This window comes from Euprymna scolopes, chromosome 14 (assembly GCF_053919585.1).
Source record: "Euprymna scolopes isolate OS-2025 chromosome 14, ASM5391958v1, whole genome shotgun sequence".
Lineage (NCBI taxonomy): Eukaryota > Metazoa > Mollusca > Cephalopoda > Sepiida > Sepiolidae > Euprymna > Euprymna scolopes.
The window spans coordinates 145571556-145595798 of record NC_136495.1 but is presented as its reverse complement, the minus strand read 5'-3'; positions in this window follow the sequence as shown (position 1 = coordinate 145595798).

The following is a 24243-nucleotide window of genomic DNA, read 5'->3' as shown; positions in this document are numbered from 1 at the left end:
GCGTGCAGTTCTAAGAAAGAAGCTTTGTTCATGGAATCTACGTTTAGGTTTAGGCACAGATAAAGAGTGGGGGGAATTATTGATAGTGTTTACAGCTAGACGAGTGTTTCTTGTGAAAGTTTGGCAAGGGGGGACCATAGATTGAAGCTCAGTCGAACACTTTCCATGAAAATAACGATACATCAGAGACAAACTCGCAACATCTCTTCTGTGAGATAGAGGTTGCAAGGAAGAGAAAAGGACATCTCCTACGAGGCTACGAAGTCTATTTTGAACTCTATCAAGGCAGGACAAGTCCTTTCTAGCAGCTCCTGCCCAGATGTGGCAACAGTATTCCATCCTTGGACGTACCTGGCTCTTATATAGGTAGAGAATAGCATCAGCAGTGAGATATCTACTGGATCGATGGAAAGATCCCACCATTTTTCCAGCGGCCTTGGCAACAGATTTGATATACGTGTTCCATTTAAGATCAGGAGTAATGGTCAAGCCCAGAAGCTTGTCAAAACTTGAGGCCTCCTGAAGACGAGAGCCATTCATTTCAATTGATGACAAATGTGAATTAGAATGTTGATGGTGTAAAGAGAGAAGCTTGGTTTTAGATGCATTAAAAGTAACCAGCCACTCCTTTCCCCATTGTACTACGTGCTCAAGATCAGAGGAGAGAGAATTGGAGAGAACTTGGTCGTTTACTGTCTTAGATGTGGTACCATAAATGGTAGTGTCGTCAGCATAACTGTCTACAAATGATGTAAGGATATGATTTGGAAGATCATTAATGTAGATCAGGAAAAGAGTTGGGCCCAGGATGGATCCCTGATGGACACCGGCATTAATACTGTGAGCTTCTGATTTTTGCCCCTCAACTACTACTCTTATGAACCTATCAGAAAGAAATGATTTAATAATTGAGAAGACTTTTCCAGCTATACCATAGCTAGCGATCTTATGAAGTAAACCTTTATGCCATACCCTATCAAAGGCTTTAGATATGTCAAGAGCAATTGCCCTAGAAAGATTGCCGCCGTCGAGAGATTTGCTAATCCTATGCGATATAACTGTAAGGACATCTGCTGTATATCTAGCAGAACGGAAACCATATTGAGTGTCACTAAGAAGGTTATTTTTGTTGAGATGTTTGATTACTTCTGTATTTAACACAGATTCTAGCAACTTACTCATGACGCACAGGAGACTTATTGGCCTGTACTGAGAGGGGGATGAGCGATCACCTGAATTCTTAAATACAGGGCATACTGATGAGATTTTCCAGGGAGATGGGAAACTATTCTCCTTAAGACAACGTTTAAACAGTTTTGTAAGTATGGGCGCTAATTCAGGTTGAAGTTTTTTGAGTACTATAATTGGAATACCATCAGGGCCAGTTGCTTTACTCGAATCAAGGTTTTTGATTAGCTTCGCAACATCACGTACAGATATACGTATATCACATAGCGTGTTTTCTGATACAGGAGGAAATATTGGGGGTTGGCGGTCTTGGTCGCAAAGGGTAGAATTAGCTGCAAAGTTCTTGACAAAGAGTTTGGCTTTGTCTGATGCTGACGAGATTACCTCAGGTCCATTGATAATAGTTGGGATGGAGAACACGCTTCTGTTCAGGATTCTGTTTGCTATTTGCCAAAACTGGTGGGAACCAAGCCGCTGCTCAGCTACTTTGGACTAAACAGATTGAGCATACAACTCTCTTGCGTTCCTTATTACTTTCTTACAATGGTTGCTGGCAGTCCTGAAAACGGCTTTAGTTTCCATACATCTATTACGTTTGAAGCAGTGGAAAAAGTGATTTCTGTGCGCAATGGCAGCAGCACATTCTGGAGAGAACCATGGCTGGCTGTTAGGTTTTTGCTGAAACTTTTTAGAGGGTATGAAATGGTCAATACTTACAATTAACCATCCAGTTAGGTCTAATACTATAGAGGACACATCCTTTTTAAACATGGAATGCAGAGGTAGATCAGATATAAATGAACGGAAGCAATCCCAGTCACCCTTAGTGTATCGATATACTGTACGATGAAGAGGTACGTCTGGGGACTTATTACATTTCATTTTTATCTTAATTGATACAACAGAGTGGTCGGAAGATCCAAGAGGCGACAGAACAGAAACTGAACATAGTTCAGGGCAAGTTGTGAGAAAAAGGTCTAGTAGGCTCGCATACTGGCCGTCATTATCGAGCACACGGGTAGGTTCCTGAACAATCTGAGTGAGGTCATAGGCAATGGAGAAATCATGACAGAACCTCCCCTCATCATCGGTCTTGTTTGAGTGGGTCAACCATTCGACGTTGTGAACATTGAAGTCTCCACATATGTGAATGTTAGCTGAAGGATAAGTAGAAAGGACTTGGTCAATTTTCTCAGATATGCTTTGAAAGATAGTAACTCCGCTGTTGTGGGGGCGATAGAGAGTAAATATAAATGCAGTAGTGTGAGCTAAAGCAACCCGGAAGCACATATAGGGTAAGTTAGGATCATCCCTGGAGATGTCCCTCCCACATGGAAAGCTATCTTTAATATAGGCACATATTCCATGCCCATGGCGATCTTGGGGGTCAGATTTAGAAGTTCAGTTAGAGTATCCTGAAATTGCAAACTCATCTAGGGAAATAGCCTGTCCAATGCCAGTTTCACTTAAAAATAAAAGGTCTGGTTTAGTCTCCTGTAATTGGGGTTCAACCTCTGGAAGGTTAGAACGAAGACCCCTGATGTTGGAGAAGGAGACATGGTAGTAAGGGTCTACGTTGGAAGTTGGAGAACCGGGTTTAATCGTGTATTTTTTCTTGAAACTTGTCATGATGAAATTTTGTAATTTGTGGACTAGGTCGACAGATTTACTTAGAGCAGGACAGAGAGGGGAAATTAAGAGAGAAAAAGAAACGAAGATTTTTTTTTATTTGTAGCTAATGATAAGGTAAAGCCGTAACAATTACCCACTAGTATGGCATCGAGAGGCCCCACCAGAAGCTACTGCATGGTCCAGAATCCATTCACCAAATGGCAATACAGCAGCCCCAGTACTTTGCACCTGCTGATAGGACAGCCTCCTTAGTGGTTAATCCAAGGTTCGGGTCCCTGACTATCAGGCGGATAACGTCAGCCCAGACAAAACGTTTACCTCCAGCACCCTTACGAGTGACATGGCTACAAGGATAGACATAGAAACAGAAAATTTCCGCCATCTCAGCCAACTGTTCGCAAAAATACTGCCAACCTAGAAAACAGCTTTTTCTTCTCCCTTTGTCCGAAAAATCACTCATTTAAAAAATGAGGACTGAGGGACAAATAAGAAGAAGCGAGAGTAACAGGAGCTGCCGATAACGCATCCACAATGCGTTTTCTACTCTCCATTAAAAAAAAAAAAAAAAAAACTATTAAGTATTGTACTTAATAAAAGTCCAACAGACGTGTTTAAGGGAAAGTATGGTGATAGATTCCCCTCACACGAACTAAAAAATGTGTATAATTCGTAATTTTTGCTATCAACTCGGTAGATAAATAAACATATGTACGAGGAAAAAAAAAAAAAAAAGCTAGCATTTAATAAAACAGAAATACACAAATTAAATACTGAAATAAAATGGAGTTGTTAATATTTTAAATCTAAAATAGAAAGCATGATTGAAATCACTTATCTCAACAAAAACAATTCCGTCTCCAAATTGCAAACTGCATTGAAAGAAATTCAGTTAGTAGCGTTCAAAACATTTTTTTTGGAAATTAGCCGTTAAAAGAAAATCGTGATTTTATTCTGAACTTAAGCTAGTAACGTTTTAAGAAGCTTACGATATAAAAGAAAAGGCTGATGGGGGGGTTCTTCCGAAAGTAAGTTGGTGCCGTTATAAGTAATTTCAAGATAAGATGGAAGCCGGTATTGGGCTAGAAAAAAAGCTAGCATTTAATAAAACAGAAATACACAAATTAAATACTGAAATAAAATGGAGTTGTTAATATTTTAAATCTAAAATAAAAAGCATGATTGAAATCACTTATCTACACAAAAACAATTCCGTCTCCAAATTGCAAACTGCATTGAAAGAAATTCAGTTAGTAGCGTTCAAAACATTTTTTTTGGAAATTAGCCGTTAAAAGAAAATCGTGATTTTATTCTGAACTTAAGCTAATGCGCACATCTCAACCGTAGTCGGACGCCCGACTGATCTAACAACTGCCGGACTTGCTGGCTACAAAACGCTGCATCATTGTCAGTCAGGAGCTCTTCCGGCGCACCTCGCTCAGAAAAAATGGATGATAGGAGGCGAACAACATTTGCTGAATCCTGTCTGGTCATCTGCCGCCACACCCCAAATCTCGTAGGCCCGCAATCAATGAGAGTTAGAAAGGGCTTGTCACTGTAATTGGTAATATCCATGGCCAGCCGCTGCCACACACCCTCAACTTCCAATCGACCATTCTGCCATCGCTCTGGTGCAGGATTAATAGACTGGCAAGCCTCACAATTTCTGATGATCTGTCTGACATCCATCTTGGTCACTGCAGGGTATACGCGCCTCACAAAATAAAGGATCCTCTTTATACCCGGATGCCCGCTCTGTGCATGATTTTTTTTTTTATTTGACATGGGTCGATTGCAACTGCACAAGATCGAACAGTAATCTCCATTCCCATCTTCGCGGCTTCACACCATTTGTGAGGTACTCGGGTCAGTTGGTCAGCACGATTACAATGTGATGGCACTAGAGTGACGCTCAGTGATAGCCCATACTCAGATACCAGGTTGTTTAGCGTGTCTAGTCTTCTCCGTATTAACATTTCGCTTGCTGCCTTGGTACGGATTCGTGTCCGTCCTGAGAGTGTGTCAGACACCCAGTGGTAGACACAGAGAGAATCTGTGTACAAGGTCAACTTCTTAGACTGCCACTGCAGGGCCAGATTTATCCCTTTTACAACGGCGTCCAGCTCTGCCAGGTTGATATGCTAAGAATCTGTTACGGGCCGCAGCCAACATGCATCTTCGAACACGTTTCCTGCTTGCTCCAACGATACTCCCAACGCCAAAGAACTGGCATCAACCCACACACCTACGTTGTCTCCGTTAACACACCACCGCCCACAGGCAGGCTCCTTCTTGTTCACTCTCTCCAGTGTCTCTTTAATCATCAGAGTTAGTAGGACATCATCGGATATGTCATCACAACCCGTAGTTGTTAAATTTGCTCTGCGTTTAATTACACCAACAGCTGCGCGGAGCCAGCCACAGGCCGGTATAGGTGACCAACAAGTTTTCCACACCAAGAAAAAACGGTCCGCCTTGTAACGATGTTGGGGATGCTTGGAATTTCGCTGCCACGCCTCCATTGTAGGGTGTCATCTTCCTCATAAACATCCAATCCCAATACACGTGCTCCTTCCCTCAAACGTTCATTATTCTTGCATTCCAGACCAAAATGAGCCAACTTTTCTTTGACACGACGCAGACTGTACATCTTCATTGACGTATACGTCATCAATGTAAGCTGACGTTGAGTCACTCATGGGCTTTTCTTGGGACAATACTGTGTTGACAATAGTCTTCATGATCAGTGGTGCGACATTTAGGCCAAAGCCGAGGCGTGTAAGGCAGTACCTCTGCCCCTGGAACCAAACTGTCTGGAACGGCCACAACGTCTCATCAACTCGCACCTGTAAATAGGCTTTTCGCAAATCCAATATCGAGACATTAGTGCCTTTCTGACGCCATTCCCTCAACTTGCTGGCGCATACGTCAGCATCGGCAGTGTAGGCTTCAATATGCTTGTTAAGCTCCCTATAGTCCAGCACCGGCCGTACTTTCGACTTGTTATGCTGGACTACTGCCATCAAGGGTATTAGATCCTTGGGAGGCCAAAGCTTGTCCTCAGGGTAGGGGATTAACCAGCCATCTTAGATACACGCCTTTAGTTCCCTTTCGTATTCTTCTCGGGCCTCACTGGGTATAGGGTACTCTGCAACACCATTCTTGAGTTTAGTCGGTGCCCTTCCCTCGGTCCACTTCCAAGATGCAACCGAGGACCTCTTGCGAGAGTCGTAGTCCACTGTAAAATCCGGCCGATCGATGTGGAGCGCTGCACACACTGGGGCCTCCAAGAATCGCACTTTTCCATCCCGATGAATTGCGACTCCCCCCAGCGCCTTGATGCCATCGTATCTGAGCAACAGGTCATAACCCAGGAGATTTCCTTGGGTCACGAGCACATTGATCTTAGTGGCTGCGTAGATGTCCGTGTAGATCTCGACAGTTCCAGCTCCACAGTATGTCTGGGTCTCGCCTCCTATCGTGGTGACTTTGATCTTTCTCTTAGTCCAACTTGGACACAGCCTGGCGCTCACTATAGTATGCGAACAGCCTGAGTCGAGAAGTGCTGAGCAGGGTATCCTGTTTACGTAGACGGTCATCACTGGTTGCGCATTGTTCAAATTTTGCTCGGGGAGAAGGGCGGCGCTGACCTCCTCTCCCCTGATACGTTTCCCGCACAGTTTTGGGCATGATGCCCCAAACCGCTACAATTAAAACATCGCACCCGCCCCCTGTTTGTGCAATTCCTTGCAAAATGTCCGCGTCGGCCGCAGCGAAAACATTTCCCATTGCTTGCAGGGTTCTGATTCGGAATCTCCTGAGCACCAATCTGGCCTCTCTGTGTCGCCATCACAACTGGTTCCCCCAGGTCCTCCTCATCTTTGATGATGGCTCGAGCACGTTCCATCAAGTGTTCCATGGGCGTTGTTGAAACGCTGGTTGAGGCTCTCAGTAGCTGCTTCACCCGAGTGGGGAAGGCCCGCCAAAAACGCGTACGCGAGCGTCCGCTCCGACACCCGTCCACCGAATAGGACTGCAAGTTTCTTTTACTCCGCGAAAAAAACGTCCACGCTTTCCTCCGGTAGAAGTTTTCGGGAAGCAAATTGTTCATAGACTGTACAAGGATCCATGGCGAATGCCTTGTACAGCGCAGCTTTAATTGCGGTGACATCTCCCTTTTCGGCAGCACTGAGTTGCTGATACACACTCAAGGCACCCCCAACCAATCTCAGAGGAATCACAATATGTACCCTTTTTACCTCACAAAGGTCGCGCGTCAGCTCGACCCTTTCAACCCAGTCGACAATGGACCCAGTCAAACTCGGGTATGAGCTTTAAGTCGAATTTACACTCGGTCATAGTCCTAGAGGGCAAATAGCCGAAATAGCTTGTAGAAAATGTGTAAGGAAAGTCCTATAAAATTACTGCGCCCTCTGTAGATGTATAAGGAAAATCCTTTAAAAGTACTGCGCCCTCTGTAGATGTATAATGTTGCAGCAACGTAAAGCAATTCAATAACCAGTAAACACCGGTTCTGCACGGAATCCAACTAGCAAGGTACCTAGACGGACGCGAACGGTTACTCAGAACGAACCCAACAATCGGTTACTAAGACCGGTCTCAACAACGGTAAGATATGCTCACACCCACACGGCACGAGAAGCAGCAGCAACACGATTCCCGACCAAGTCAATCATCGCTCTCCCAACGTCTTTCAATCACCCGCTTTTATGGCCGTTGCAGGCCGGCTAAATTTGCACATTGCGAGAATTCATGTGACTTTGCGAGATATCATCCTTTACAAAAGACGGCGGCCGCCATCTTGATCTTTCTTTCTCTATTTTCGGTCGGCGACGCAAAGCCGGCCCCGAGGTAAGTCTTTAGTTTTCGTCCGTCTCTCTTACGCACCCACACAACACACAAACACGCGGGCGCTTGTCTCCTGGATGCACATTACAATGTCCGTATTTTACAGACGTTAATTGGTAACTAAACCTTCACATATTACGCTTTAAAATGACAGGAACCAAATGTGTACCTGCCATAGTACATAATTAATTTGGTGTGCTAGGATTTTTGGGAACATATCAGATGGGTTTCCGTATATATATATATATATATATATATATATATATATATATATATATATATATATATATATATATATATAGGCACAATAGAAGCTGAGTGCTGAGGTGCACTTACAATGAAACTAGCTGCAGTTCTCACGATGCGCAAGATTTCGGGCAGAGTTCCACCTGTTGGATGATTAAATTTTAATAACACTGAAAAGAAATACGTTTTCTTTCTTCCTGTGCGAACATAAAGTGGAATCTCTATGAACCAAGTGTTTTTCAAGAAGTTCACACTTGTGGAACATATTATCATGTTACTGCTTCCATGTCAATTACAAGATGATGTGATTCAAATGTAATGTAATTTGCTTGGTAGTTTTATCTTTATAGCGTATCAACCCTTTTCAGGTTATTTAATGCCGAATCAAGTGATTTTCAAGAACATTTTTTTAAAGTAGAACATATATATATATATGGGCCCTATCAGGTACTACCACTTCGGATCGGAGTGTGCCAGGGAGCAATAGTAATTAGCATTTAGCTCCAAACTTCCCATAGCTCGCAATCTGGCGGCTCACCACGTTCATATCCAGGACCGGCAAATGTAATGTGAACAAATATGTAAGATACATAGTCAGCATAAACAATAGAACTTGTTCATTGTGTTAATTATTTCAACTGCTCTCATAGTAATTATTATCAGTATACCGAGTAGTTAACTATTGCTATAATTCTTATCTTCGGTGTGATTTTAATGTCATAAGTGGTTACTTCTTAGAGAAGGAACAAACGGACTAAGTATTCATAAACAGTTAAACAAGTATTTTTCAAGAAAATAATAATATATATTTTTTCTAATATGTACTTGTTTCAACTGTAGTTGAAGTCGCTTATTTGTTGCATATAATAATTTTTCAAAATAGACAAATAAAACGAATATTTTAAAACGATATAACACGCTGTAATTTAAACGAATGCTGCGGGTATTAATTATAGGCGTTATCTTCAATCTTCTGGCATGTGCGTAAAACTGTTATATTCTAGACATTACTGTCGAGTGACTCTTATCAATTTTAAATCTTGGCAAAATCAACGGTTTTGTCTTCAAATCTATCAATCATGACAAATAAATAAGGCGAAACGAGAGGAATAAAAAAGTAAAAAAAACATTTATTAAAAAAAAACATTCCGTATATTTTACTGGGCATTCGCTATTGTAAGCAATCATTCGAATTTTCTTTGTTTTGTCCATTGCAACATTAATCACTTTTGAAAGTCATAAGGTTTTCAAAATTTCCATTGTAAAATAAACAAACCGGTTGATTGTCTGACGGAAGTAATCGAAACGAAGCAAAATTTTATTATGAATAAAAAGAATTGGAAACGTTGCCAATGTTGTTCGATTTAATCGCTATTTTCATATTTTTATACTTCTCCTTTCAGTAAAACATTTTTACGTCTTCTTTCCGTCTTATTCTTTTCCTACTCTTTCTTTGCAGTATCTTTCATATGTATTCTTTTATTCTACAGTCGTTTCAATTATTTTGAAATAGCACGGGTAAATGAAAGAATCTTATTTAAAAAGATCGATCCGGTTGTTTGTTCGTCACAATTACGCTCCCCATGAGATTTCCTTGGCCAAACGTTCAAAGGTAACAATACCATTTTATTTTCAGTGCATGAAAGGTAACGTGAAACTTTGATATAGAGGGCTACGGTCTGGGCTATGAATTGCAAATATACTATGTAGGGAGTTGAGGAGCAAGATGTATGTTTATATTACACTGGAACTCCTGCATGTACAGTCAGGAAAGTAGGTATCTGGAAAAGAAAATTCGAAGTCTAGCAGTTTTAGGAAAGAAACTACTAGTAGAAGTCTTACCTGCATCGGAAAATCTCTACTGTGAAGCGGTGGAATTTTGCTGCTTTGGAGTTTGTCGAGGGTATTTACGTCGGAGGCCACAAGGACTTGTAGTTCGTTGTAACATCTACCAGTAAAATACTTGTAAAATGGGCAGAGAAATGCCGCATTTCGTTGATGGGACAGAGCTTGAAGCCAACTTGACATTTCGAGACCTATTACGTCGGCGGCTCTCTTTTCAACTCTGTCCAAGTGTGAGAGACTAGTAGTAGTACACAAACCCAAATATGACAACAATATATCATCCGTCTGAGCTCACATCTCTGGTGCCCCCACGCCAATCTCTCACGAAAAACACCCGTTTAGCTGAAACCACTGTCAATAATTTTCCTTACTCTTTATCTGTGCCTAAATCAAAACGTAGATTCCATGAACAAAGCTCCTTTCTTAAAATTGCACGCTTGTGTAAATCTCTTTTGTTCACCTGACTACAATTTGGACGCCTGCAATTTCAACATAAACAGATTCCTGATAAACCGCCCCCTTAAGTAATTCCATTTATCAAATCTCAATTACTAGCGAGTACTACGATATTATCTCATTGATTACTGTACACGCAATAACCCTTATCCTCGAGTGGCATCCAGACCTTGATAAGTGTTGACTCCCAAGTAAAAAAAATGGTGGCCTTGTAGATGTGCTGAATGTCCTCAGGTTTAAGAAACTTTTAAGCACGGTAGACTGACCCCACCTTCTTCGATGTATCTGTTTTAACGCATAATCCATGTAAACGTTAATCTGGTTGTTAGAACAAATTACTTTCAGGTAATGTGTTATTAGCCATAGCTATTGGGGGGGTTATGTAAGTTTAATCCTTATATATACGTTCCCAGTAGATGTCCGCGGATTTAGATTAAGAAAATGGCGTTTACAAATTATTATGGTATCAGGTAATTGAGAAACGAGACGAAAGCATGTAATCTCAACCTGATACTCCGACGTGAACGTAACGCCACAAATCTCAAAGAAGACGGAGTAAAAGGGAGCAAGCTGTCGTTGTTGAGGTTTTAAAGGAGAATTCTTACGAGTAGAGAATATAGTAACATCAACAAAAAATTGGGGCTAACAGACCGTAGATTGGTAACTGCAACATAGGCGAACACTGGCAGAAAATGGAGATGACGGCAACTAAATAACAGATGATTTCTTCGAAGTTTTTTCTTTGTGTTATTGTATATGCTCTCCTTTTACAATTGGTCCTGGATATGACCTTAAATTATATCGAGTGGTGAGACCCCAGCTTGCGGGCTTTGAGGGAGTGTGGAGCCACCCTTTAATTACCATTGCTCCCAGGTCCAATCTGACCCGGAGTGGTAGTACCTGTTAGGGTCCCAACTATGGGTTAAATAGAAACTGATTTGAAAACAACAAATATATTCTATTAAAAATCTTTTTTCAAAATCTTTGGATTAGGCATTAAATAACCCGAAAAGGGTTTATATGCCGTAAAACAAAAACAACCAACCAACCAACCAAGCTTTTACGATTAAAACAAGCCTTCGAAACAACAGTTATCCATTACAAAGATTTCCTTAAATGAGAATTTTTCTTTAAACTGCTCGGCTTAATAATCTCATGCAATATGAGCTGAAACAAAAAGATTAAGGACATTGCAAAACGTGCTAAAGATAAAATTTTCTATCGTGCTACAAATCTTCAACAAACAAGGTTGGCAACAAAATTACATTTCTCTATTGAGGTCTATAAATGCCAGAAAGGTGTCTACGCTAATAGTTTCTTCCCTCGAACTTCTTTCCTGTTATTTGATTCCCTGATATTACTGGTATGCAAAACTTTAAATGTAACGTAAACGGAAATCTTGTCTATTTTTCCTGAGAATAGTCCTAAATAGTAGTCCCTTACGTCCAGATTTAACGTTAAAGTTAAACATTTATTTACACTTTTGAACGCTAGGATTTGTTAAGTGCATGAAACGAATAAACATTCCGGGTCTTTTTTGTCTCACGTGATTATGGAATCTATTTCTTTCTCTATGATTCTTTTTATTTTTTATGTTTTCAGGTTACTTGAGTTTTTTCAATTAACATCATTCTCACTTTTTATTATTTAATACGCATCCACTTTTTCTGATTTTTCTTTTATGGTTTCCAATTTTTATCTCTTTTTTCCTTCATATCATTTCAAACATTTCCTTCTTTTGCCTTAATATTTCTGAGAAATAACAAGACGATTATTTCTATCTTATTTATTTCCAAATCATTTGTTTCTCTGCTTATTTTGTTTTCTTTAATATTCCAAGTGTATAATAATATTTTATTAGCGGGTGGGGAATCGGCGCTGCCGTAAAATACTCTTAAATATGATATTTTAATTTGTTAAGATTTTGTATATATCATTTTTAAGTCGTAATTTTCAAATTAAAATAAAAGTGTTTGTGTACCATCAGCTGGAATCAAAACCGGAAGTAAAACTGTAGCAGAGAATGCGGTTCACGTCAAAACTGTACAAGTGTGACGCAGATATAAACTGATTACGAATGAATGTGAAAAATGTATAACGATTTTTTTCCAATTTTACCCGTTTTTGACTATTTCAAAACTACTCTAAGACACATTAAACAACGGTCCATAAATATCCAATCTTTTGACGCCCTTTTAAGTTTAGGTAGAGATAGAGTTTGAAATATAGAGCTAGAGAGACAAACATAGGAATGTTGTTTAAATTATTCATTAAATCAGTTTGCTTTGTTTTTTTTCTTCTTTCTTAGGAATTAGAAGATTTATGTATGTGTTACATTCGTTTTCTCTGTGTTGGTTATATTCGTTTTCTATGTTTTTTTTCTTATATTTTCCATTTGCATTGTTTTCTTATTTCTTTTTATATTATTTCAATTACCTATTCTTTATTTCTTTGATTTCGTCACCTACTCTTTGTTTTTTTTTCACTTAAATATGTATGTTTCTTCTTTGTTAAATTTTCTTTCTTTTCTTACTTGTCCTTATCATTCTATCCTTTTCTCTTTTACATTTACTTTTGTTTTCTCCATATTCTCTGCACTTATCATTCAAAACTTGGTTTAATCTATTTCTACAATGAAAATAATGCTTTATTATACATACGTCGGAATTCAAATTCTAACAAGATATATTTTTTTAGTTTTTAGTATAGTTACATTATATTGTGTGAACTAATATTTTTAATTACTCAGATTTCTTCAATATACCTTGTAATATATTACATTTGATAAACCTATTACAGTATGCATTGCTTCTAAAATCCATCTCAATAATACAAGTTATTGATCTAACAGTGATATACGCTATTTGTAACAATGCTATAAATTCGGAGTTCTGTTTCCTCTATGTCAAATTAGCTTTTCGTGTGTTGAACTTGCTTTTGAAATATTAGTACATTACTTATCTATTTTGCCTCTTTGTCTTTGCATGTGCATATAAGTTTAATTGCATTTGGTCTGCAACTTTATTTGCATAGGAAAACCCTATTGCCGCAGGATGCCGATCGAGTCAATCTCCTGATAATCATGGCGCCCACATTTTTTATTTTGAGATCAACAATCGTATATTTGCTGTGTTTCAATTTTTTTTATAGTAAATCAAGTTAGGTTTTGTCTTAGTGACTCGGCCTAATACTATTTAAGTGGAGTAAATTTACAGATAATACGTACTTATATACTCATGTCGATTAAATTATCAAAAATTATATAAATGTACGATTTATACTTGTATCCAAAGTGCTACTTGATACGGTATAAGAAAGGGAAAAATGACTACGACATGATTCCATTTCCGTTTGATGAAAAACGTTTTTTGTTGCAGAAAAAAACTAGTTGGCCAGTTGTGTACACATCGCAGTAGCAATAGGATCCTTCTATTATGCGTGAAATGACACAATGTTCAACGAGCGACATCGTAAACACACGCTCTCTACGGTGAAAAGATATGAAAGCAGAAGAGTGCCAGCACCTTCAAAATGCAAATCCGAACGGTTCAACGTTCGAAGGCACAGCTTAACGAAGTTGGAGTGGTTTCAACTGAGGGCTAGCCTATGCCATCTCACATGTTTGAGGTGAGCTTGAAAGCCAACACCATTGCACCTAAATACACTGAAGAATGTATTGATCCCCTGGTGCAATCAGATTGCCGCTGGTACAGCCTAGGCGTGGCAGCAGGACTCAGCGCCGTTTCACAAGTAAAAAGAGTCTCTTCAGAAAGAGTGCTACAACTTTGTGCCCTTTCCTCACTGGCTCTTTCCTCCCCCGAACCGGAACCGCTTGACTACTTTGTTTTATCATACGGTGAGAACTTCACCAACGTAACTCCCTACAAGGCCAAAAACAGTCTGATAGGTGCCATCTGCCGAGTATTTGACGAGCTCCCGCTTGCACCTGTGGAAAAGGCATGCTCCCAGTTCCTGACCAGTATCGAGGGTGTTATTTGTGCTGAAGGGGGCTACATTAAATAAATGTAAGCTCAACTACATACTCAGGTTACCGAAATTAATTTTGTCAGTATTTTTTTTTAAATAAAGCCCTAGTGTTGGTTCGTTAGGACGAAAATTTTATTGTTGCCCCCTTTAGATGAAACTAGGAGTCATCCAGTATATATATAAAACGATGGATATGCGAACTTCCTAACTTTTTTTTGTTCCTGGACAGCGAACGGAGTCGAAAATGACATTATACAGCAAACACTCACACGTTATGATTTAAGTAAATAAAATGCGTTTGATCGTAGACAGAGTGGGACGAATAGAAATAGCAAACACTTTAAAAAATGTAGAAAGCTTGAATAATGAGAAATTAGACCCCCCCCAAAAAAAAATAAATAAATAAAGGAAATAAAAGCGGCAAGGAAAATGAGAATATTACTGACACTCACACAACACCCCACAGATCGTCTATGCCAATTATGTATTTGTGCTAGTGATTACCTTTATAATCGTCGTTTGAAATCAGTAATTACAATTTCGACCAGTATGTTCGTTTTCCTCATACTATAAATATTATAGAATTTCCAGAAAAGTGCATTTATTTAATAAGTTTCCAAATTTGTATTTCTCTGAACGTATATTGATAGTACACATATGAACTAATCGCATCCAACTTCAAGGTACTTATATTACTGTTAAAACAATTTCTGAAAGACCTCATGAAATTCCTCTTGTGTCAGCGTGCCAATGAATCTCACCACAGTTTCTTTAATCTCATCACTTGTCTTATAACGAGAGTCTCTAAGATTTTTATTGAGCTTAGAGAATAATCAAAACTCATAGGTTGGGTGGGTGTTTTGTTTTACGGCATATCAACCCTTTTAAGATTATTTAATTTACAATCCAGTTATTTTGAAGAAAAACATTAATATATTTTTTCAAGTCGGTTTCTATTGAACCCATAGTTGAGACCCGAACAGGTACTACCACTCCACAATTAAAGGGTGCCTCCACATTCCCCAAAGCCCGCAGACTAGCGCCTTGATGCTCACTTGGTTAGATAGACTGTGATTGCACCCTAGGAACAAACGGTGGTTCTTTCTTTGAATATTATCGCAAGGATTGCGACTAGATGTCAGATTAAAAGATTCCTTTGAATGTAGAATCACATCCTCATTGGTAATGCAGTCTGTCATCTCTACCTTCTTAAGGGATGATATATATAAATCCGTTCTTTGTGGATGAGTGTAGACAGTTTTGTTATCATCCAACTGTTTAGCACACCGCAAATCTACGATATTTTAAATATACGTTTTACAGATACATGCATCGATTGAAAAAGCACATCTTCTTTTACGACATAATTGTCTTTACCTTCAGAGTGTTTATTATAAATACATGATGAATCGTTGAGAGTTTTTGTTGTGATCTGCAAGCATCATACACTGACCGACTATATCTATTTGAAATATAAGATGAAAGTATTTTATCGTAGGTCTTCCTGCAGCGTTTACTATTATCTTCTAAGTATGGTTTTAAAATAAATTGTTAGAGTAGTCTACACACCTTCCTGAGTATATTTGTCCGTCCGTCGTTTAAAACATTTCCGATAGAAGCAGTATTTTCATCGTATAAGATAACGATTAAATGGACGCAAGTTTAAAATAAATTTCATTATCTGTTTATGACTTATTTTATGATTTTTATTTGATATTTTACCTGATTTTTTGTTTCATTTGTTTATAATTCTATCGATAGATCGTTTGTCTTTTTTATTTTTGTTGCAATCTTTCCTTCTTTTTTCCTTATATTCAACAGTTAATTTTTTGGCTGCCAAGAAGATATATAATTGTTTCTATGTCTCCATTTCGAACGTAGACCAGATTCTCTTAAAAATAAATCATGAATTGTAACTGATGTTTTTCGCAATTGATAACAATTCAACGCTGACATTTTTAAATTTAAAAGGATATGAATTGCAATGAATTGGATTTTTTTCTCTTCGGAGGTCGATCGTTGCATGATAAAAAATTCCAATATATTGCAGGGAAATGTCATAAAAATAAACCACATTATATTCCATAAACTAGAATTTATATTCATTCATTTTCGAAAGAATTTTTCGTGTAAAAAACAATTATAAATTAAAGTAAAATATTATATAATAATATAAAACTGAACTTTTTTGTTTACTAGGAGTGTCGTGCTGACGCGAATAATATGACGTTGCAATGAAATATATCATTTATTTTACAAAGTTCACCGAAAAACACACACACTTAAATTTATCTCTCAAGCGACATACACACACACACACACACACATATATATATATATATATATATATATATATATATATGTGTGTGTGTGTGTGTGTGTGTGTGTGTGTGTGTTTTCGCGTGAGTTTCGTTAAGGAGGCGTTGATTTTAGTTGAATAAAGTAAAATACGATTCAAGTGCGCGTGTAAGCCAAACTACAATACAATATTCGGAAAATAAGCACACATTTTAAATGTCTGAAATGCATAACTTAAATATATTTCGGAGTCAAACTTATATTAATATAGCGTAGCCGACACATTGTTCCTGGAATTTAAAAATACAAGCGCTGGGAGACGATGTGTGGATCTTTACTAAACCCCTTTTTTTCTTAAACTTTCCAACATGGCGAGAAAAAAAAAAAGAATAATATCATACTAAGGATGGAGCCTGACGAAATATATTTAAATATTAAATTTAAAACCAGAGCATATTTGTTTATTTTCCTTATATTCCGTTGTAATTTGGCTATCAAGTGCATTTGATGCCAATAGCCAATACATTCATATATATATATATATATATATATATATATATATATATATTTTATATATATATATATATATGTGTGTGTGTGTGTGTGTGTGTTTTATTTTTTATAACCGTATCTTTCTGTTTAGTTACATTATTGTTTCGGCTACACGGCCGTTTTTTTTGTTGGCCGTCTGTAGCGTCCTCAGACTTTTACAGGAATGTTCGCTATTTTGGGATGAAAGAGTGGAAGAGTGAATGAGGTCAGGGGGGTTGCAAGGAGGGCAGAAGGGGAAGAGAGGAAGGGAACAAGGAGGGAAGGTTTGGGGGGCGTTTGGTAAGTCGATAATGTTTTAGTTTTGGGTTGTAAGGAACTTGTAGGGGAGGGTCTGGGAAGTTCATTTCTGGTGTTGCTGAGGGTATAGGGGTACATGAGGGGAAGGGGAATTTGTGCGGTGGGAGGAGGGGGTTACTTTAAAACGTAACTCCCCCACAAGTTCCTTAAACTCCAAAACTAAAACATTATCGACATACCAAACGCCCCCCAACCCTTCCCTCCTTGTTCCCTTCCTCTCTTCCTCTTCTGCCCTCCTTGCAACCCCCTGACCTCATTCACTCTTCCACTCTTTCATCCCAAAATAGCGAACATTTCTGTAAAAATCTGAGGACGCTACAGACGGCGAGAAAAACGGCCGTGTAGCCGAAACAATAATGTAACTTAACAGAAAGATACGGTAATAAAAAATAAAACGCATATTTGCTCTACAACAGTATTGAGCATTTTCTTTAGTTTTTATTAATTACAATATCCACTATATATATGTGTGTGTGTGTATATATATGTATATATATATATATATATAGTATTATATTTTAATAAGAATAGAAATATGTTTACATACATACACTAGTATTTCATGTTTACGCAATTATTTGTGTATGAGGGTAAAAACTCTGCCGGTCGAAAGATTGGAACCCAGTCAACTAGACACTTTAGCTGCAGCATGTATTCAATTTACATGTGACGGCAAATTATCAAAAGTAGGAAAGAGAATAAAGTTATATATAATAACGAGGCAAGGTAACACACAGAAACCTAATCAGATACTTTTGCCAGCACATTTAATATATAGTCACACACACATGTACATATATATACTAGCATTTCTGCCCGGCGTTGGCCTGGTGTTTGGAGGTTTTTGTTGAGCAAAAAACAAACAAGCGGCCAATTTTTTAACTTTGAGCCCTATTAGGACCCATTAGCATTTATTGTTTGGGGCTCAAATCAAGTTATTAAGTAAGATCCATGTCTAAGGAATATATATCTACAATTTCAAGTGTGTAGACCCACAATTGTCGGAGAAGTTTGGTAGAGTTTTCAAAGGTCAAATCGTTGAACTTTAACCCCCTTAACAGAAAACTTTCTGGCCGAAAACTGATCACAAAGTTTTTCCATCTCTCAGAACTCTGTATATCAAATTTCGAGTCTGCAGATTAAAAATTGACAGATTTATTTCGTAGGGAAATGTAAACACACAAACATACATGCACACATAGATATACTTGCATTTTAGCCGGCGTTGCCCGCGTGTTTGGATGTGTGTGTTGAGCAAAAAAAAAAGTAGTAGTAGGAAGGCAGACTCAAACCCGTACCCATAAGGAAGAAAAGAACGGGGGGGGGGCATGACGTCTTTTCTGTTACGACCAAGGCTAAACCATAAGTGACGGAGGTTGTAATTAAGGCTAGATAATCGAAACGAAAGGATTACTTTCAAAAATATCGGCGAAAAAAGCGACCCCACATGCAGAAAAGTGCCCAGTTAAAGGTGAAGATATTAATGTTTTTAACCAGTTTTTCGATATTTGGCGTCGGAAATGTCGAACTCCAAAACGATACTGATCTTAAAAATATCCGTCGTCTCTGTCGAAAATTCTAGGCAGACATGCAACCATACATACATGCAACCATACATACATACATACATACATACATACATACATTTATATATTATTAACCACAATTTTTTGACCCAAACCGATTAAAATACTTTCACTATCTCTGAATATCCTTTATGTAACATTTCAAATGTTTAGACCAGAAATTGTCTGAGTTATTTGGTAGAGACCGCAGAGGTCAATTTTTTAAAACTTTGACCCCTATTATTCCCCCTTAACATTTATTGTTTTAGGCTCAATTCAAGTTAGTAAGTAAGATCCATGTCCAAGGAACCTATATCTAAAATTTTAAGTGGTTAGACCCAAAATTGACGGAGGAGTTTGGTAGGGTTCTCAAAGGTCAAATCCTTGAAATTTGACCCCTTACGAAGCAAATCTCTGGCCGACAACGGATTACAAATATTTTCCCAAATCTGTCATCCATGCATATCAAATTTCGAGTCCGTAGACTTTAAACTGACAGAGTTATTGCGTAGGGAAATGTACACACATACACACAGACACACGGATACGCAGCCGTTCACTTTTATAGATATATAGACTAGCACGGGTGCCCGGCGTTGCCCGGGTGTTTGGGGGTGTATCTGAGACAAAAAAAAACAGCAAACAAAAAAAAGGTCAATTTTTTAAAATTTGACCCCTATTATGACCCCTTAACATTTATTGTTTTGTGCTGAAATAAAGTTAGTAAGTTAGATCCATTTCCACGGAAACTATATCTAAAAATTTCAAGTATTTAGACCAAAAATTGTCAGAGGAGTTTGGTAGAGTTTTCAAATGTCAAATAGTTGAACTTTGACCCCTTAACAGCCAAATGTCTGGCCGAAACCCGATCACAAAGATTTTCCCAACTCTCACAGCCCTGAATATCAAATTTCGAGTCTGTAGACTAAAAATTGACAGACGTATTACGTAGGGAATGTACGCACACAGACAGACATACAGACAGACACACTGACACGTTCACTTTTATATATATATATATATATATGTATGTGTGTGCATGTATGTATATGTATTTATACATTTATATATATATATGTATATGTGTGTAACATGTTTATTTAAACGTGGACAAGTGTTTATATACGAGTAATTAAACGAACACCGTTACAAAATTAAAGTTTGACAACGATATTTTTGTTACTTTGTTTAATCATATTCCTATATAGATATTAATTTCTGAAAACATTTGCAAAATTAATGCGGTATATTTTTTTTAGTTCCACCCAAAATGATTACAGTGAAATTGTTGCCATAAGGATTGAACCAATGCTTTCAGAGTTTCACAGTTTTATCTTCATTTTGAAGGCATGAATGAGGTGAGAATCTAATGAACCAACCCTTGTAAAACATGTGCGTCATAAGCAGGGATATGGCATTGAGTTCATAGAGAAAGTACATTTAGAATGTAGGCAACTATGTAAGAATGAAATGAATTCTGAACCACAATAATAAGCTCATTTTAATAATATTTTTGTAGGTCCTCAGTTGTGTTGATTAAAGAAACAAGACCGATAGCCATTAGTCACGTGCTCTCGTGTAATGAATGATTTCGCGATTGTAGGATTGACATGAAATTCTTAAAGATAAACTAAAATAACCGAAAAATGGGCTAAAATAACTTAAATAAGTCAAAAGTAAATGACTTAGAATGACTTTAATGAACTTAAGGATGAATTGAATGATCTTAAGAATGACTTGAATGCTTAAAAAATAACTGGAATCCTTCATAAACAACTTGAATGATCTGGAGAATGACTTGAATGGCTTTAAGACTGACTGGTTTTAAAGTGGGTTATCCTTTTACATTAAATTAATACAGAAAAGTGATCCCCCACTTTATATCACAAAGTTACAAACATAAGTACAGCATGTAGTAAGAACAGGTACTACACTTTGAGATATTAAATCTTTTATTCATGTTAAAAAATACAGTCAAAATCAACGATGAACAAAAAACTTAGGCACATGGCCAACTCAAAAGGGGGGATTGTGGGGGTCGTTGGTCATCCTTGTCACTCCAGAACTAAACAAAATCAAAAGTTTCTCCCAGCTAGTATCTTCTTTCACCATAATACCCCATTCACCCTTTCATATTGGGGGACGTCCTACTTAACTCCCAATTTTTAAAACATTTTTTTATTGACGTGTAAAAACAAAAAAAGATAACAATAAAATGGTACAATAATTCATTTGTGTCGAGGGCAGGGGAAGAAAAAACAAAAGGTGATTAGTACGACCCTCCCAACCCCGTCTAGTTGATAGACTGCCCGTTCCACTAGGTTTGTGAAAGGAACCTCGCTTCTGCAGGTCAGTCTCTAGGTGGGGATGTCCTCTAGATACGGGTGAATGGAGAAAATACATTTGATCTTGGCCAAGAAAAGGGTGTTTATTTGCTCCCTCACCGAGCAAATTAGGTACAAGGCCGTTTTTAATGTGACGAGTGTAGGGGAAATGGGGACCAATTGCCCGATGAGTAGGGGAGGTGGATAGTGACAGTTGGTATGAAGGGTAGCCCCTACATTGACCAAGGTCTTATATGTGAAGTTGCCCCCACATATGGTCTTTGCTTGCAGTATCTGCCGGAACAGATACTAAACTTTGATCTTGGCCAAAAAGTAAAGACAAGGGTATTTATTTGCTCCCCCACCGAGCAAATTAGGCACAATTTGTGAGGAGTGAAGAGGAAATTAGTACCAACTCCCTTGGGAGTAGGGGAGCTGGATAGTGGCAATTGGTATAAAGGGTTGGTATTTATTTGCTCCCCCACCGAGAAAATTAGGCACACGGCCGATATTTAATGTGAGGAGTGTAGTGGAATAGGGGCCAACTCCCCGAGGAGTAGGGGAGCTGGATAGTGACAATTGGTATGAAGGGTTGCCCTACATTGACCGAGGTCTTATATGTGGGGTTGGTATATATTAGCTCTCCCACCGAGCAAATTATGCACAAGGCCGATTTTTAATGTGAGGAGTGAAGGGGAATAGGGAATAACTCCCCAGGAAGTAGGGGAGGATATCTATTTGCTCCCCCACCGAGCAAATTAGGCACAAGGCCGATTTTTAATGTCAGAAGTTAAGGGGAAATGGGAACCAACTCCACGAGGAGTAGGGGAGCTGGATAGTGGCCATTCGTATGAAGGGTTTCCCCTACATTGACCAAGGAAGTATTTATTTGCTTCCCCACTGAGCAAATTGGGCACAAGACCGTTTTTTTAATGTGGAGAGTGAGGGAGGGGGAGGGATAAGGGGACCAGCTCCCGATGTGTGGTAAATGGGAGCTGGATAGTGACAATTGCTACGAAGGGCTTCCCCTACATTGACCAAGGTCTTATATGTGGGGTTGCCCCCACATATGGTCTTTGCTTGCAGTATCTGCCGGAACAAGATGCTACACTTTGATCTTGTCTAAAAGGCCAAGAAAAACTTAAAAGCTAAGAACAGCATCTATTAACAACAGACATTTGATCTTAACCAAAAAGGCCAAGCACAAAAGTGTTACGGACAGACAGACTGCCCGACAGACCGACCGACGGACCGACGGAGTGACTTATAGAGTCGCTTGCATGCGACTAAAATAATGCTTTAATTTTGGAACGAGACTTGTATGACAGAGCGCATGCGCAGTAATCATTCATCGTTGGCCAAAGGATATTGAGAATAGTAGTTACTATGTAGACACATTTATCTTGGAGCATAGATGATATTTCATTTTTATCATACCATGTCTGTCTGCTCCTCAACCATTTTAGTTAATACACGGAAGTTTTGATTTTGAAACAACTCTCGTGCAATGTAGAGATAATATTCACCGGAAGTAAAAAAAGACGGTGGTAGAATGTCGGATGCAGTGTGTAGTGGATGCGTGAGGGAAGGTAAAAAAGAAGAGGTAGAGAATGGTAAAATATTGGGTATGTTCCATGAAGAAAATCAATAAGTGAGTTAGTAGAAAGGAAAATAAAAAAAATGAAATAAATAAAATAATCAAAAGGAAATGGATTAGAAAGAAGGAAACAGAATGAATTTAATTAATCAGGCCAGCGTTTTACAGAAAAGGGATAATCTATTTTTGTATTTTGTTAAAATGTTATGTATTATGACGTAAATACCCCTGACAAACGCGAAAATCAGCAAAATCCCACCCCTTCACGGTAGAGATCCCTAGAAGTAAGAGAGCCTTTTACTCCAGAAGTTTATCCCCAGAACCGCTAGATTTGGCATTCCCTTTCGGGTTCCTGCTTCCCCAACTGTAGTGACATGCAGAAGTGCAAGTGTAAAGTGAACCGACATCTTGCTGTCCAACTCCATACACAGTACCCTGATACTTATGTACCTGGTAGTAGCCCGCTAAACAAAGTGGTAATGTGTCTTGTTTGGGGTGAAAATTCAATTAAAAAAAACCGAATCCAGTATTTAATGATATAAAAATGTTAAATCAGCTTTTCTGAAATGTTTCTACATCGGAAAGTTATACTAAATTCAATCTAGCATCGTAATTTTGCAAGACATCATTTTTGTTCTTCGTTAATTGTGACAAATTGCCTTTATATGGTTAGGAGAAATCATGTAAGTACGCAAAGCGTTTATGAAATCAAATTTTATTCCTTCATCACGTCTATATATCTTTTTGAAGGTGCGTCGATTCTCTTATAGACAAATCTTTTAAAAATTATGATATGGAATAGTATATATCCACCCGTGTATAGTAGTGTTTATTGATTTTTTCTGACTTAAAAATTATATTAAATATAATGCGTTGAATGGTTCTCAAAATATTTTGTGGGAGATTACAGAAAAGAGGTTCGTTGTTCGTGCGGGTGGATAACGTTTCTTCATGATGCAGATGTATTTCTGATCGTAGCGTTTTAGTGTTAAACTGAAGAGGTATGTTGACATATAAAAAGGATGAAGTATGTTGACATAATAAAACATATATTGATTAATTGATTTTTTACAAGGTAGTCACCATTTATCAAGGCCCGGAAGCCACTCGGGCATAAGAGTCATTGCGTGTACAGTACCTTAATATTGGAGATTTGATAAAGTGTCTTACTTAAGGGGGCGGCTCATCATGAATTTGTTTACATTGGAGTTGAAGATATCCAGATTGTAGTCAGGTGGGAAACAGGCAACCAGAACAGAGTTCCACAGGCGTGCACTTCTAAGAATCTTTGTTCATGGAATCTCCGTTTTGATTTTGGTGCAGATAAGGAGTAGAGAAAATCTTGGAAAGTGGTTTCAGTTGGCGGGTGTTTATCGTGAAAGATTTGCGA